Genomic DNA, 16,881 nt, shown 5'->3' on the forward strand with positions numbered 1-16,881 from the left:
AGGAATTACATGCAAGTTGTGATGGCAAGAAGCAATACAAACTCAGCTTCTTCGTGCAATGTTTTTCCAGCTCATCAAAAGTAAAATAAGAGGCTACATTCTGTTGAACACTGATGCAAATATTCATAAATCAAAGCTGTGTTAAATGTTCCAATTGTAACAGGGATATCCAAGTGCTAAATCCTTTCTAATGCCAACAAAATTGGTTTTTTTCATCTTAACACAAACAATATGTTTATTTTGCTACCCTGTGAAGGCCAGTAAGAAACTTGTGTTCAATTTTTTTCCTTTCCAAATAAAGGCTTTCAGTTTAAAAAGATCAGGCTGAAATTTGGCAGAGTTTTTTTTTTTTCCACAGCATTTTTTCATTAATATTTTTACTAAAAGCATTAGCTTTTTGGTGTTTTTTTTCAAATTTAAATTCAAAATTTAAGTTCATATCTTTGCTTTTATACAAAAAATATTGGCTCAAACCACACATTTATTTTAGACATGGTGAGGGTTTGCTCAGTTTTGCACACCTTTTCACTTTTTTTTTTTTTTTTTTTTTTTTTTTTTTTGTTTTTGTTTTTGTTTTGTTTTGTTTTGTTTGTTTTGTTTTAGTTTTCATTTTGCGTGGGTTTTTTGGGGGAGAGTGGTGGAGGGGGCATTGTTTTAAGTTTTTCCTCTGTTTAAAGCCAAGAAATGGCATTTTTCCATGAGAGTCTTCTTGCATGTTCAATTTGGATATTTTCAAAAGCAATAGTTGAAACTTCACCCTGATTTTGCGCATGCACAGGACAACCATGGGATCAGGCCCAGCCAAGCAGAGGTTTAGGAAAGGCAGATCCTACCTGACCAAGCTGGTTTCCTTTCATGACCAGGTGACCTGCCTAGACATGACTGTTGATGTAGTCCAACTGGACTTGTGCAAGAAGACATTGAGGCGCTGGAGTGCATCCAGGGAAGGGCCCTGAGCTGGTGAAGAGTGTAGAGAGTAAGTCCTACAGGGAGTCACTGAAGGAGGTGGGATTGTTTAGTCTGGAGAAGAGAGGGCTCAGGGGAGACCTTATCACTCTACAAATACCTAAAGGGATTACACCAAGGTCAGGGTCGGCCTCTTCTCCCAAGCTAATATTGAAAGTGTAAGAAAATAGTCTCAAGCTGTGCCAGAGGAGGTTCAGTTTGGACATCAGGAAGAATTGCTCCACTGAAACTGTGCTGAAGCATTGGAATGGGCTGCCTAGGGAATTGGTGGAGTCACCATCCCTCGAGGTGTTCAAGAAACAATGGGACATGGCACTTAGAACTATGGTTTAGTTCCCATGGTGGTGCTTGGTCAAAGGTTGGACCCAATGACCTTGAACTTGGAGGTCTTTTCCTACCTTATTGGTTCTACAATTCTATGACATACTCTAACATTTCAGTATCAAGATTTCGGTATCAGAATAATTTTACCACTCTTAGGTTTTGGTCACATTTCTGTGCAGTTTAAATAATTAAATTATATTAAATATGGAAATATTAGAAATATCATTCACTGTTATGACTTCCAAACAAGAGAAATTTAATAAAGTTATTTACTCCCATTGGAGTAAACTTGAATATTCTCCTATTGAATAATATTTAGCATTATGTAAAGTAAATCAAAAGATGCAGAAGGAAAATGCCAAATATCTGGCAATAATTCAAATTGGAATTCAACAAAGCCTCAAAAGAAAAATTTAGACATCATTTTCTAAGAGAGGATGAATGAATGTATGAACAATAAAAAGTCATTATTACAATGTGGTAAAGTAACTTGGTACTTGACTTTCATAATACAGACTCTATCTTCAGCCTCTTAAATGAAAAACTGTACAGTTAAATTAATTATTCCCAGAATCAAATGGTACGATCTTTTTCTTACTATATATTAGATACTTTATCCTTTTTGAGCATTTTAAAGGCAATTAAAATAACTAAATCCACAGCAGATTAAAAGATTTCATGAACAGATGCTGCCTAACTAAACAAACTTCATTCTACATTATTTCCAGTAATGTAAGTCAGACTGAGTCAGACTACATGCTACGAACAGAAAAATCCACAGTGCAGGAGTCTCCAGTGAGAAATATTCAACTGCTGGCACACTACTGCTCACTGAAACATGTGCTGTGATCTTGAGTGCCTCAGGTTTTAAAGCTGCTGGATATCCAGAAAATTATCTATCTGTACCTTACTGCCTTTTTTTTCCCCTTAGGTTACTACATCTCACCTATATCAACTTGTACCTAACTGATCTTTGACTAAACCATGTTTCAATTTGTTGAGAATATTTTAAAGACTACCCGAGGAAGTAAAGCACATGAAATGGCATATGAACTAAAACCTAAAAATTAGGAATTCCAGAATATGTTTCTTTGGTAACAAGGCCATGACAAAATATACCCATTTTTAGCAAGTTGTTTTTCTCAGCCTTGTTGTACAATTCGATGCTAAACTGAATTTGTGACTCCTCATTTGTGCCTTATATGACAGTAAAACAGCCAGTTCAGGGCCTTGAAGCATCCAAAAAAATAATTCCAGGAAGAAAAAACAACAAACCAATCAAAAAACCTAAGAAAAAATGTACTTGTTTTTTTGGCCTGTTCTGTTTCCTTCATGGGTTCATTGTACAGTGAACGAAAAGGACAGACCATATCAGCTCATCTTGGATTAACTTCAGCCTCAAAACTGCATCCTAAATCGTGCCCACTGAATTTGTTTAAAACAGTTAAAAGAAATAGAATATGGCATTGGAGCAGGAATGAAAGGCCCAAAAGAGGACCTCTGCAAGCTGCCTTCAGGGTGGGTGACACACGGAGCTGCATCTCCAGCCTCCTCCGACTGCTCAGGCCTGGAGTTCTCCAGCGCCCTCAGTCTCGGTGCTGAGAGGCTGCTCCAAAGCACCCAGCGCTCGAGTCATGCTGAGATTGGACTTTATATCTCACTGGAAAATCAGGGGAGAACTCTTGTGAAACACATCCTGCAGTCGTCTGACATTTTCAAAGCTTTTATCTGCAGTTCTATGGTGCTATTGGAGCCATTCAAATTGTGGGATGGTAACAACATTGAATTCCATCGGCAGGCCCAGATACAAACAGTTTACAAAGTTTACTTCTTAAAGTAAAACACTTCTGACCTTTACATGCCTCTATATGGTATTACTATGATGCACTAAAATAAAGATGCAAAAAGACTGCACATATTACTGAATATTGTTTACATATACTGTTTTTCCATAAAAATGTTTTTCCAGTTTTGGACCATGAAGTTCCTTTTGGTTCACTAACAACTGCTGAATTTTTGGTTTTGATTTTTGTTTGTTTTTCTTTTTTCTTTTTTGTTGAATGTTATTAAAATACTTTCCTAAGCATTATTCTAAGTATAGTTTTTTTACTGGCCATAAATTCATTTGCTGTGGTGGGCTTGCTCACAGACATACCCGGGAAATGACCACTTGCTCACGGACATAGCTGGGAAATGAACCACTCAACCAAGACCAGTCTACTCAGAAATTACATTGTACAACAATGATTTGATAGAAATACACTGGGTAAAACTTCCAGGTAAAACTTCAATGTGTAATGAACATTTATCTTGTGTGGAGAAGGCACTACTGCCTTTATAATGATCTTTATCAAGAGAATGTAGAACAGTTATGTGCCCACCTCCCACTGAAAAAAGAATAGTTTGGCAGATCATTTATTTGTGATTCTCAATGTCTCCTCCTATGTTCCTGTTTTGGAAGGCAAAGAATCAGCCAAAAAAGATAATCTGTAGAGACCAGAGAGCCTATCCTAGCAGAAAAGCAAAAAAGACATACAAATTACTGCAAGAAAACAGGTGAACTAATGCAAACACACAAACCTAATTATCCCTGTAGCTGTGTGAAGAAAAAAAATGCCCAGCTTTCTAAAATAATGTCTTAAATCACTGGTCTTCAGACAAATATCAGTTTTATGAAACTTGAAGACAGGACCCCTACTCGGTAAAGCTTAACAGATTTTCAGTTTTAGGGATTCTCTAATTCAAACAGCTCTCTAACAGTCTGAAATAATTGTCACTGCTAATTTCTGAGGATACTTTACCTTACTAAGTCATTATTCCACCACTGTTTTGATGGAGAAAGTTAAAATTAGTGGAAACCTTTACTTAGGATGAGTCAAGAATGAAGCTTCCAGTCTTGATTCATACAATGAGTCACAGGTAATCTGGGGGGAAGGTAGTCTCAGTGAAATGAAGAACTGGAAATATTGCCTAGGAGCACGTACTGAGGAAAAAAGTGCTAATATGCAAGATTATTAAGCAAACCCATTAAGCACAGCAAAACCACCGAAGCTGCATACTATGTATAAACAACTGACAACTTGAAAATGTCTTCTCTCTAAAAAGGTACTGGCAGCCAATTAGCTGCAGAGATAAGTTCAGAGAAATTAGAAATAGCTGCAAATCTGAATTTGATTCAGTACATGTTATTAGCATCATATGTATGACTCATAGCAATCTTTTATCAGAATCATAATCTATGATTTCCCCACTTGATATAGCAACCAGTAACTCAATCAGATGGAAGCTAGCTGTAAAAATGGAAGTATTGTCCTGCTCTTTAATCTCCTCCATACTCATGAGAAACACTCCTTAATGTAAGTCAGTGTGTCTAAATGGGAATACTAACAGTACCAGATTGTATCATACTTATCAAAGCCACAGACCCTATGCATGTACTTTGTAGCCCTGCCACCAAAGCATGACACTGCACTAAAAATTAGCTCACTGTAATTTTACTAGACTGGATTTTGTGGCAGAATTCATCAAACATATTAGAAAGAAATTAAATAGAGCTAGGCTCTTTATTATCCTTCCACTCTGAACACTGTGTTTCCATGAAGAAACACTACTATTTTCTCTGCCCCACTCAACCACAATTCAGTGCAATATTCAAATGTTCAAGAAAAGTGGAAAATTATTATTACTGACACAAGTGAACTTCCCTGCAAGCAAGACACAGAACAAACTGAATTGTCGGGGTTCAGAGAAGCTCAGAAGCCCACACAATTCCAGAAATTAATGTTGATGACCAGGAGAAGGATATTAACATTCAGAAACTATTGTCTACCTATGGAATCCTCAACTGAAGTGTAAAGTTCAAATGACACTCTTCCATTCAAGATATCTAGTTTTAATTCAGGTATCTCAAAATTCTTATAGTATGACTATAGATGCAGCTTGTGCAGCATTGCAAGGGATGAATGAAATTGCAAAGCAATTCAAAATGTTAAAATACACCACTTGCTCAGATTTGAAGTGTAAAACTAAATTGTGCATTTCTAAACATTCCAGGGTAACACAGAACTCAGACCTTATGTCATGAGAGTTTTTTGCTGTGTGAAAACTCTGTGCATGTGTGCGCATCCACATACATGCTCATGTCCTTTTGACTAATCCTCACATGTTTTGCCTTCGTGTCTGCAAAATGGACCCTTCCTCATAAGGCTTCCTACTTAGTGTGAATTTACTTTATCCCTAAATACATTCTTTTTAATTGAAAAGTAAGATTTCTGCTTTGAAGATTGTTAGAAAAACCACATCCATTTTCCCAATATAAGAACAGGATCTAGATTACTATTGGAATAAGAATATGAAGTATCAAGAAGTACTGCACAGTCCTTCAAAAAGATACCTCCCAATTGGTTTTGGCAACAAAATCAAATGATGAGACAGAGCTTCCTAAGAACGGAAACAGGGTATGGCAATGACTCAAGATACTGGCAAGGACTTTATTTTGATAGTGTCCTTGAACTAACCAAAATATCTGTTATTTTCAGGAAAACATCTGACAAGTGGCTATGTGGGAACCCAAGTACTGGTAAAGCTACCAGGAAAATGATGCAAGTATTATTCAGCTATTCCAGCTAAGGGTTTTTATTGGCATTCTCAAAAAGTTACACTTTTGGCACTCTCTCTGACACTACTGAGCTACAAGATTATGTTTAAAACATATGAACAGCTCAATGATAATTATTATCATAAGACTTTAATGTCATATACATTTCAAAAAAATTAGCCATTTTACAAATTTTAACCACTCCATAAAGCCATTAAATCTAGTAAGTCTACTTACTATCTAAGTGGATTAGATTAATCTGTGGAACAATCTTTACTAAGAAAATCAAGTTATGCATGGTGCAAATTTTCTCCATCAACTCTATGCATATGTATGTCTTAAATGTGCTAACTTTTTTGACATGTCTTCATGTTACTATATATTTGGAAAAAACCACACAAATTAATTTGTATAGCTTCCTTTGACATGTCATGGTTTCAGGCCACTAACATTAGCAGAAATAGAAAATATGTGCCACCTTACAATTAAACATTCACCATCCACTACTAATTAAAAGAAATTTTATTAATGCAGGTATTTTTGTCACTTTTCAAACTGTATGAAGACCGCTTGAATTTCTGACAGAACAGACAAATGAATTTGTGAAAAAATAGCCACATTTGTTTCCTGACAAAATCTCAGGCATGAATAACGGAATGTATCATTCTACTAGGCAGTCTCAGATGATACAACATTACCTGAATCTGAAAACAGAGTACACATGGCTGGAAAAATTGAAAAATTAGGATGGCAGCCAATATAATCACCAGCAGTACATTCAGCAAATTATGCCTCCTTGCTTAATAAACAGGATAGTACTAAAGTGGAATTCTAAAGAAAATCAATATGAAACTAAGCAGAGTGTTTATCCCTAGGTGATCAGTTGGTCCATCACAAGCCACAGAAGTGACTGAACAGTGAATACTGCTTAGTACTGAATAATGTCTTTCCCTCAGTGGCAATACCTGTTTTGGTTTGTAACCACACTTCTGTTTTTTTTTTTTTACAAAACAGATTAAGAAAATTAATTAAGATTGAGACTTTTATTCTACTTTCTAATTTGGCTGAGAATACAAAATATTACATACTGTTTAAAGGAGACTGACATACAGGGTGAGTATATTACATTTATTTACTTCTAAAAGTAAGTTAAAATGAATGAAAAAAATGTTTCCTGTGAGAGAATTTCAGGGGAAAAAAGTGAGCATTCTTCTCATAAAGAAAGCAGAATTTCAAACCTAAATTTCTCACTGCCCACTGACTGTACCTTCAATTAATTGTTTACTGGCTCCTGTCCATTCCCTTTATATTTCTCATTTTTCTCTTTAAGGAAAAAAAATATTATTTTACTTTAAAATGAAGAATATTACAGAATCTATGTGTTTATAATTCCTGTCAAGGATCAAGTTTTCCACAGTACTAGCAGGTGATGTTCCATGCAGGGAAGAAACCATAACTGGAGCTGTCTAAAGGTAATGTTGCCACAGCATCAAACTCTTCTGTATAGCAGCATACGATGACTGAAAGGAGAAGATTAGTCGAGATCAAAGAACGCAGAACCCTCAGTCTCACACCGTGTGACCCAACACTGCAACTTCCCCCGCCTCGTCAGCCGCCTTAGCAAATCATCACTGTGACACATCCCGTGTCACACTGTGAGAAAGCCCAAGCACGTGTTCTCTCACACTTCTCCTCAGGGTGAGTTTGGGCCACTGTCCTGCCTTCAGTGATTTTGTCCTGCATATATGCCAACCACCAACTATACTTGCTATTTATAGCAAACCTATAGTAATTCTTACATAGTTCACGGACTTCTAATTTTTTTTTCCCCGAAAATGAACCAATATGATTTCTTGAATGGGTTCTAATCAAAATAAAAGTTTGAATTTTGAACCTTTTTAATAGCAGCATTTGTATTATCTCTGTAATGAATACTTCAGATTATTTCGGTCAGTACATTAAATGATCAGAAGTGGTGAAGTTTTAAATTAACTTTACATACCATTCAGTTATTATTTTACTTGGATAAGAAAGCACTATGTTATTGAAGATAATGATAATAAAAATAATTCACAAGTTAACTTCAGAAGATTGTTAGGCATGGTATGGAATACAGAGATTGGACAGAATGTTTATGTCTCTTAGACCATATTACTAAGAGTAGCATGACAGAATAAATGCAATTCATTGAGCAGACCCAAGAAGATCTGGTTCAGATAATCAAGAACTGTAGGCTAAAAAGAAAAGTGGACTGAAACCCCACTTGCACTTAAAACTCATGTAAAAATAATTCTATCCCATTACACTCTATTTTAAAACATCTGGAAAAATAGCAAAAAAGAAGAGAAAAAATCCATAATCCTTAGACTTTTAACTAGTCTTGATGGGAACATAGAGGAAAACCAACATTTCAAGGTTTCTGTTTGCTTTTTTTCCCATCTCACTCTAACTTTTTGTTTTGCTGTTACAATTTATTTTTTCCAGAAAATAACAACAACCCCTATGAGATGTTTTCCCATTAGATTTGTTCCAGCATGGGAGTCTTTAAACACTATTGATATGAAGCTTCACAATATTCTAGAGAAATACTTGAATTTTTCTTTTCATTAACAATACAAAATATCCTTCTGTGTTGAAGCAAGGAATATTTGGAAGAATGTTATTTATGAACTTCTTTGTAGATTACTGTATTGGGTAAATTCCTCCTCAGCTATATTTTATGTGAAATCTTGATATGCAAGAACATCTTATCACCTTAATTTAAGTGGTCACAGAAAACAGTAAGGAAAATGTCATAGAAACTGGTCTTGAATCATGAAGTGCTTAAACAGCTATCAGATACAACTTTCCATTATTTTCCCCCACATAGTCTCTGTGCTTGTGGATGTCAAAAATCAGCAGCAAAACCTGGTTTCTTCCTAGCAAAAAGGAAATACACTTTGAATCTGTAATTTCAAGTCTAGTTTTACTATACTAAGAATTCTTTACCTTGTCAGTTTAATATCTATCTTATTTAACATGTTTGTTGATCTTGCTCAACAACATAAGTCCAAATGCTTATTGAAGAGACTCTTCATTGTAAGATAAAAATTTTCCTAATTATGTACGTCAAAGACAGACTATAAACACTTTTCCCCCCTTTAGTTCTGTATTTGCAGGATCAAAGCATGAGGATCTCTTCAAAGAGCCATTTTCATTGCAACAATCAGTTTGAACATTCTTTTTTTTCCTTGTAATTCTAGGATGAAACTAAAGGTCATATCTTTAAAGCAAAACAGATTTTCCTTTGTCGCCTACTTCTTAATTTTTCCTTTTCACATTTTAAGGACATTACACAGATTTACATGAAATGCAATTCTTCCTTATCAAAACTTTGTGAGCTTTTAGGTAATGGAAGTTGTTGCCTTTTACAAATCCATCTAGGATGCACAAGGCACAGTCTCAATTTGAAGCACACAGAAGTGGCCTCACTGTGTACGAATGAAAGCAAGAGACATTTCCTAACTCCAGTGACACAAACTAGAGCTACTTTGAGGATCTAGCTGTGGTATGTGCTTAGAAACTACAGCTTTCTGCAATCCTTCTCAGCTGTGAAAATGCTTCTCTGGATATATTCCATTGTTTCCAAATCCATAAAACCAACACAGTGAGGATAACCAAGCCTAATTTTAAGCTAACCCTTGTCAAGTTGCTTGAGAATCTAAGTATTTCAAATCTAAATAATCCAAATTTTGTTACTTTCTCTTTACTTTGTTACTTCATTTCTAGTATCTGAAACTTTACATTTTGTAACCTAGTTAGAAGCATTAAAATAGCTTGCTCTTTGAAATGTACAATCATTAAAATAAGTTACTAACAGTAACTAACAGTTACTAACTATTCATGCAAAAAGGCAGTCTACAAATCCCAGGTCATGTGATTGTTGCTAACAATTTTATCAATAAACTGAATATATTAATTCCAGATGCAATAAATTTGTGATTCTTCAAGTAAGGTGGTTAAGATCCATCAGAAAGCATCTCATAGCCCCGGACATCAAACTTGTGGTACAATTTGCTGTGTGACCTGCTATTCCCTGGAATGAAGATTCAAAGCTCTAAAACATGGGCATAACTGAGCAGGTACACAAGACCTGATCAGGAATAGTGCAAGCTACAAAAAAAAAATTATATATATATATATATATATATATATATATATATCTGAAAAATATTTTATTGGTCCACATTTCAATACCTACTGTTTCTGGGGCATTACTGATACCATGGACTAAGTTAGCTCTCTTTTCACTCACTACAACAAATACCAAAGGCATAATGAAAAATGTTTTGAAACCCTCAGGAAGTTATTTTTACACAGCATTAGCTTTTTTAATGTGCCAACACATTTCAGGATATCAAGACATACCTAAATTCAACTGATTTGTATAAAATACAAAAACCAAGAATGTTTTGGCTCTTGAACACTGATTACCTTAGATTTCAGTAATTAAAAGACAAAAGATAAACAGCTTCTTCAAAAGAAACTGGCAAATGGGAATGCCAACTTCTCAAAGTTTCAACATACTGAAAATACTTCCAATTACACAAGCTTTCCATAAGAATACTATCCAGTCAATATAACATCTGTGCAACATGTGGATCTGCCATTTCACACTTTGACTGTCTGGCTTCTTAAGTAGTATTATCTGGAACTTGTTTTACTGGTTTTCTGAGTGTTATTTTTTTCTAAGCAAAATACAAATGGAAAACAAATTTATGCTCATTTTCAACAATTTTTTTTTCATTTTTCATACAAGTAATTAAGAGCCTTAACTAAAGTGCAATTAAATTGCTCATTACTCAAAAGTTTGCTCTGCTAAAGTACCATCAGCAAGAAAAAAAGCTATAAACTATTAGCTATTATTGCTTCAAATTTTATGTGTGATGTAGTTGTAACAGCACTTTTGTACATATATGCTGCTGACCATGTTCTTTATCTTACAGTGAAATTACAGAACCAACATGTTGATGAGATTGCCATAAACAGAAATAAAGAATGCAACAATCCTACTGAGTCAGAACAAAGATCTTTTTAGACTCCTGTTGTCTGAAAGTAGATATAATTGGATGCTTTGAGGGAAAAAAAACTAACATATAATTAAAGAAAGCACAGAGGAATACTTACTTCTTCAGCATGCTCTTCCAGACTTCCTGAGCCAACATATTACAGGGCTTTAAAACTTATCAGAAAAACTTTATTAAGCCTCATCTACAGCAACAGAGAATGACTTAGACCTTCTGCAAATATTACTGCAGTATGTCTAATGTGACAAATCAGTACAGTCAGATTTAGCCCGGCTAGGAAAGAATCAGCTGTCATAGATGAGTTTTCTGTGCCTTCTCCCTTTTGGACACTTCTCAGTTATTAATTAGCTACTTTAATGGTGTATTGTTTATTACTCACTGAAGCATTTGCTTATTCTTGTTTGGGTTATCTGAGCTGATAGGAGCTGTACTTCCCCCAGTCTTGCTCATTATTGGGAAGAATACAAGTAACATGCTGATCACTTTGAAATAGCCAATATTTATAGTAGTTAGAGTCCAAATATAACTTTTGTGGTAAAAGAACAAAATGGCAAAGTTGAAATTACTTTGGCTTCCCCTTAGTATTAATATCATTTATTCAGGAAGCTGGTGGGTTGTTGCTGCAATTTATAAGAACACAGGGGTTTGTCCTATGAACATGTCACACCTGCTGATGGGGTTTACTCAGTGATTGGCCATGAGCCAGGTCTTCTATTCTAGAAGCAGAATATCATCTACCAAGGTGACATACACTAGTCACTTATGCGGCCTAGGAAGAGTGCTCAAAGGTCAAATACCTAAAAGCAGGCTTTAACAAAGCCGAAAACATTAGCCAGCAGGTCATGCCTGGAATTTCTGAAAGAAAACAAAGATGTGCCCACACCAGGTTTCCCCTGTTTGGTTCAACACTTCCCCCAGGTGAATGACAATTTGTGCCCATTGCCTGTTGGCTCTGACTACAAATTATATTAAAAGAATTGAATTTGTGCAGGACCTACTGCATCCTAATGGTTAGCAACACATATGTATAATATCAAGCACATTGAAGAACTTTGGAAGGTTTGTTCATTGCTTAGGCAAAAATAAAAGAATGCCAGCCAGGGGCAAGGGAGGTCTGAGAGGGATCTAAACCAGGGACAGCTTTTTCATTTTTAATTAAACTGTGAGAAAACATTTCTGTATTTTCAAAAACGGATTGCTGAGTGCTGCATTCCTCACTACAATTAAAAACTTGTGAATAAGTATGATTGAAGGAAAGTATTATGAGTTTATCTATTCTTTCAATAAAGAGCTTATGCTGTTTTTATTAGTATATTAGATACCTATCTGAATTTCAGACTGTATAGGATAGCTAGGGACTTGTAACCTACAGAAACATGCATTTGGGCAAGCAGAAAATAAACAAACAAGACTACATAACCTGAGAAATAGGGGTGAGGCAAAGTGAGCACCGGCTGAATGGCAGGTCTCAGAGGGCTGTGATCAGTGGCACAGGGTCTAGTTGGAGGCCTTTAACTACTGGTGTCTCCCAAGGGTTGGTACTGGATCCAGTCTTGTTTAACTTTTCATCTCTGATTTGCATGAAGGGACAGAGGCCTCCTCAGCAAGTTCACTGATGGCACAAAGCTGGGAGAAGCAGCTGTTACCCCAGAGTGCCGTGCAGCCCTTCAGAGTGACCTCAACAGGCTGGAGAGATGGGCAGGGAACCATCTGGAACTCAACAAAGGTGAATGCAGAGTCCTGCACCTGGGGAGGAATAACCCCAAGCACTGGTACAGGCTGGGGGCTGACCTGCTGGGAAGCAGCTTGGAGAAGGATCTGGGGGTCCAGGTGGACAACGAAACGGCCCTTGTGGCCAAAAATGCCAAAGGTATCCTATGGTGTGTTAGAAAGAGCATTGCCAGCGGGTTGAGGGAGGTGATCCCGCCTCTCTACTCAGCTCTGGTGCGTTTTTATTTGGAGTGCTGTGTCCAGTTTTGGGCTGCTCAGTACATGAGAGATGTAGAGCTCCTGGAGTGAGTCCAATGGAATGCTATGAAGATGATGAGGGAGACCTCAGTTATGAGGAAAGGCTGAGGAGCTGGGCCTATTTAAGAATGACTTTAGAGGAGATGACTGAGATGGGAGTTTATCAATGTCTATCAGTATCTGAAGGGAGGGTGCCAAGAGGATAGAGCCAGGCTCTTCCTGGTGCTGCTGAGCAATAGGACAAAAGGCAGCGGGCAGAGAGTGATGCCAGGAAACTCCACCTGAACATGAGGAAGAACTCCTTTACTGTGTGGGTAACTGAGCACTGGAACAGGCTGCCCAGAGAGGGTGTGGGGTCTGCCTCACTGGAGATAGTCAAGAACCATTGGGACACAATCCTGTGCCACGTGCTCTGGAGGACCCTGCTTGAGCAGGTAGGTTTGACAGGAGAATCCACTGCGGTTCCTTCCAACCCGACCCACTCTCTGATTCTGTGATGGAGGGGATAAGGACCATAGGGAACATAAAGTGAGTGAATGCTTGCAATGGACATCCTCTGGAAAATATTCCAGATGTTTCAAGTTGCCTTGAATTTTAAAAGCAATCATGTTCTCTTCATCTAGAGACATAATCCTCACAGAGATATTGTGAAGAAAAAGTAAGCATTTCTAAGTACCTTTTTGTTTTTCAAGGAAGATATAAAGTAACTGTTAGTGCAGTTAGCAGACAGGAACAATCTTTAGGACAAATTTAAAGAAATAATTTTTGTATACGTCAATTTTTTTTTCCAAAAGTCTAGCCTTAATCTCAAGCTTATTGGAAAGTAAAAATTGCTAATGACCTCAGTAGCTATATTTGAGGAGTGTAACATTCACTGACTTGCAGTTATGTTACTCATGCATTCCTACATGGTCAGCAGCAGACCAAGATGTGTGTTGGCTTGAATTTAATTTCTTTTTCAAAGAAGAGTTCTTGTGTTTTCTGATTCTAAATGATAGTATGACAAATAAGTCTTGCCAAAAATCTCCAGGTGGTAAGTGATGGACACCAGGAAATAGATTCACCAGATGAAGAAATGAACTCCTTGAAAATTCACCTGTTTTATCTCTGATCACCAGTAAAACTAGTTATCATTTATACTGGAAATAATTTTACCAGAATATTAAAAATTCTTCTAAGAAGGAGGAAATGCGGCCCTTTTATTGATATTTCACCTATAATACTAGATGTATCACTGAACAAAATCAGGACATTAACAGCACTTCACTCTTATATTTGTATTTCATTTCCTAGCACTTCTGTTTCTGTTCTCCATGTGTAGGCATTATATATTCTTCTTCTAAGAATTTGGCATATACTAATTTTGAAAAAGTGAATAATTACAAAAAGGCAGCAACATTCTTTGCCCCTCAGGTAATCTATCAAACACCACATATGTGTCCTTACTCTAAAGCTGTCAAGTAGATCAAAGCAATATTCTTTGCAATAATAGACTATACCTTATGAAGAAATCAGTACAATAGGCCCACTGTACATCAAAGATTCATAAAACAGTATAAAGCTTGGTCTTATAATAAGTAAAAACACAGCACTGGAGACCTGGCATGAAACCTTTTACAGAATATTAAAACACTTGAAGAAAAAAGAGATTTACCCATAAATCATCACCTCTTTTTTGTTTTTTTTTTGTCTACACAATTCTTTACAGCATTACCCTGTAAACCACCAAATACAGTCCATTTGGAAATCACACCTTTAAAGTTTAAACAAAGGGTTGCTACTTTGATGACTGTCATGCTTTACCCAAATCTGATTGCCTCCTGTGATGAGATGATTGATTCTGAGGCCAGAGTACAGATAACATGTCCTTTGCCATTAGCAAAGTTTGCCAAGTTTAGGCAGTTTTCCACAGCTGACTTTTATTCAAACACTGAAGTGTGAACTGAATGGATGGACTGTGAGATGGGTAAAAACCACACTGGGCCACTAAAACCAGAAAGTAATGATCAATATTCCAAAGTATAGCCAAACTCCAGCTACAGAAGAGCCTTGCAGAAACAAACCCAAGAGTCCTGGTGGCCAACAACTTGAACATGTGATTATTTTGAACATGCTCACATGATCACTTAAACATGTGATAAGACTGTCCCTGTAGTGTGGGAGCCTGAGCATTTACTGGGAAGCATTAGTAGCAGCACAGCCACCAGATCAGAGGTGAGATGATGAGATACTTGCAGGTCAACATCCCAAGCACTGTCTTTAGCTTTGAGCTCAACAGCAGAAGAAGACGACTGACAAACCTGAATGGGCAGGGGATTATCAAGAGGATTAAAAGGTTAAAGCACATAATTTATAAGGAGAGGGTGAGAGAACTAGTTTTTTTCAGAAAAAGAGAAGTATAAGGATGATGGTGGGGCATGTAATTACTGATTCCATTTATTTAAAGCAGGGCCATGAAGAAGATTAAGTCAGACTTTCTTGGAAAGGTATTGTGAAATGTTGAGAGGCAATGATTGAAAGTTTTATCAAGCAAAATTCCGAATGGATACAAAGACAAAAATATCCCAAAGCAAGGGTAATTAAGCACAGGACAATTATCCAGATGGTCATTTCTCTGAAGTAAAGAAAGATTTGACCGAACAACATCCTGAAAAGCCTAATCTAGCTTGGACATTAATCTTCTTTTGAGCAACGGAATGGTTTCCAGAAGTGTCTTCAACATAAATTATGCTTTGATTCTTGCAATGAAATAATATACAGGTGTGAAGTATGAAAAGCTATGTGCTCCTGATTTCATTTGCTAAGATAAAAACAGCAGTAATCAGTGTATTATGTTTCTTTCTTCTGACTAAAGAACCATAATAATAATAATAATAATAATAATAATAATAATAATAATAATAATAAATGTGCAAATATTAGAGGGTAAGGTGGCTTCACTTACGCATATAGAGCTACACATTACTGAAGCAGAACTGGACAAAAAGTAACCAACCAATGGATTTATATTTCCAATATAGTAAATCCAGATGTATTTCTATAACTTGCTAAAGACAAGGCAAACACCTTGAGACAGAAATATCCCCCTTATTCATTACAGGAGACCTCACTGATGCAAGGGAGTTACCAATGAAGAGCAAATAAGTATCTCAGGATGTAGTCAACAAAAATATTTCTGAAATTTTGTAGCAAATTCCTTTTAAATTTTTACAGTCCAAGTAAGTCATGCAGCACTTTTGCACAAAGCCAATTCAGAATTTAAATTCTTAGCATCTATTCAAATCTTCTGATTCTGTCCACTCCACTGACAATGGGAAAACAGTACAAATAACTGATTGAAGATATTTCTATATATAATTTACAGTATTAATCTCCAAAAGAGGCCCTGTGTCTGTAAAATATCCAAGGAAAAATACACCGCATTTCTTTTCTACATCTTTCATGTTTCCAAATGTTAATGAAACAATGTCCTTTATTTCTCTCTGTCCTTGGGAAGTGATAAAGGAATGGGAGGTGATGTGATGCCTAGAGTAGCACAAAAAACTTCTGGGGTTTTGACAGGGTGAAGAGAGAGGAATGTAAATACTTTGGCTGCTCTAGAGCATTCCTTGCATCCACCCAGACTCACGTGCAATGCTGAAACTGTGAGATTCAGGAAAGGAAGGAGAAAATCTTCTCCAGGTCTCCCATTAGCCAGATTCTTGGAATAGTTGACTGTGTCTTGCTCAATAACTCTTTCCATAGGTCCAACAGCCATTCCACTGGAATTAGTGCTTTTTCATTTATTAACTCCGACTATCTTCAAGATGCTTTCAGCCTGACTAGATTCCAGGTGTTCAAGATAAGAAATATATATTTTTTCTTAGGGCAGAAGTTTTCCCTATCTTCTCCTTTTTTTTGTGTTTTTTTTTTTTTTTTTTTTAATCAGCCCAGAAGTGTCAAAGTGTGAAATTTAAACTT

The 16,881-nt window shown here is 36.4% G+C and overlaps 1 protein-coding gene across 6 annotated transcripts in view; it reads right to left on the minus strand.

Moving 5' to 3' along the window:
• Nucleotides 1-16,881, minus strand: part of VPS13B (vacuolar protein sorting 13 homolog B) — a 431,250-nt gene that overhangs the window by 125,581 nt on the left and 288,788 nt on the right. The window lies entirely within an intron of this gene.

Source organism: Anomalospiza imberbis, chromosome 1 (genome assembly GCF_031753505.1).
Source record: "Anomalospiza imberbis isolate Cuckoo-Finch-1a 21T00152 chromosome 1, ASM3175350v1, whole genome shotgun sequence".
In the NCBI taxonomy this organism is placed as follows: Eukaryota; Metazoa; Chordata; class Aves; order Passeriformes; family Viduidae; genus Anomalospiza; species Anomalospiza imberbis.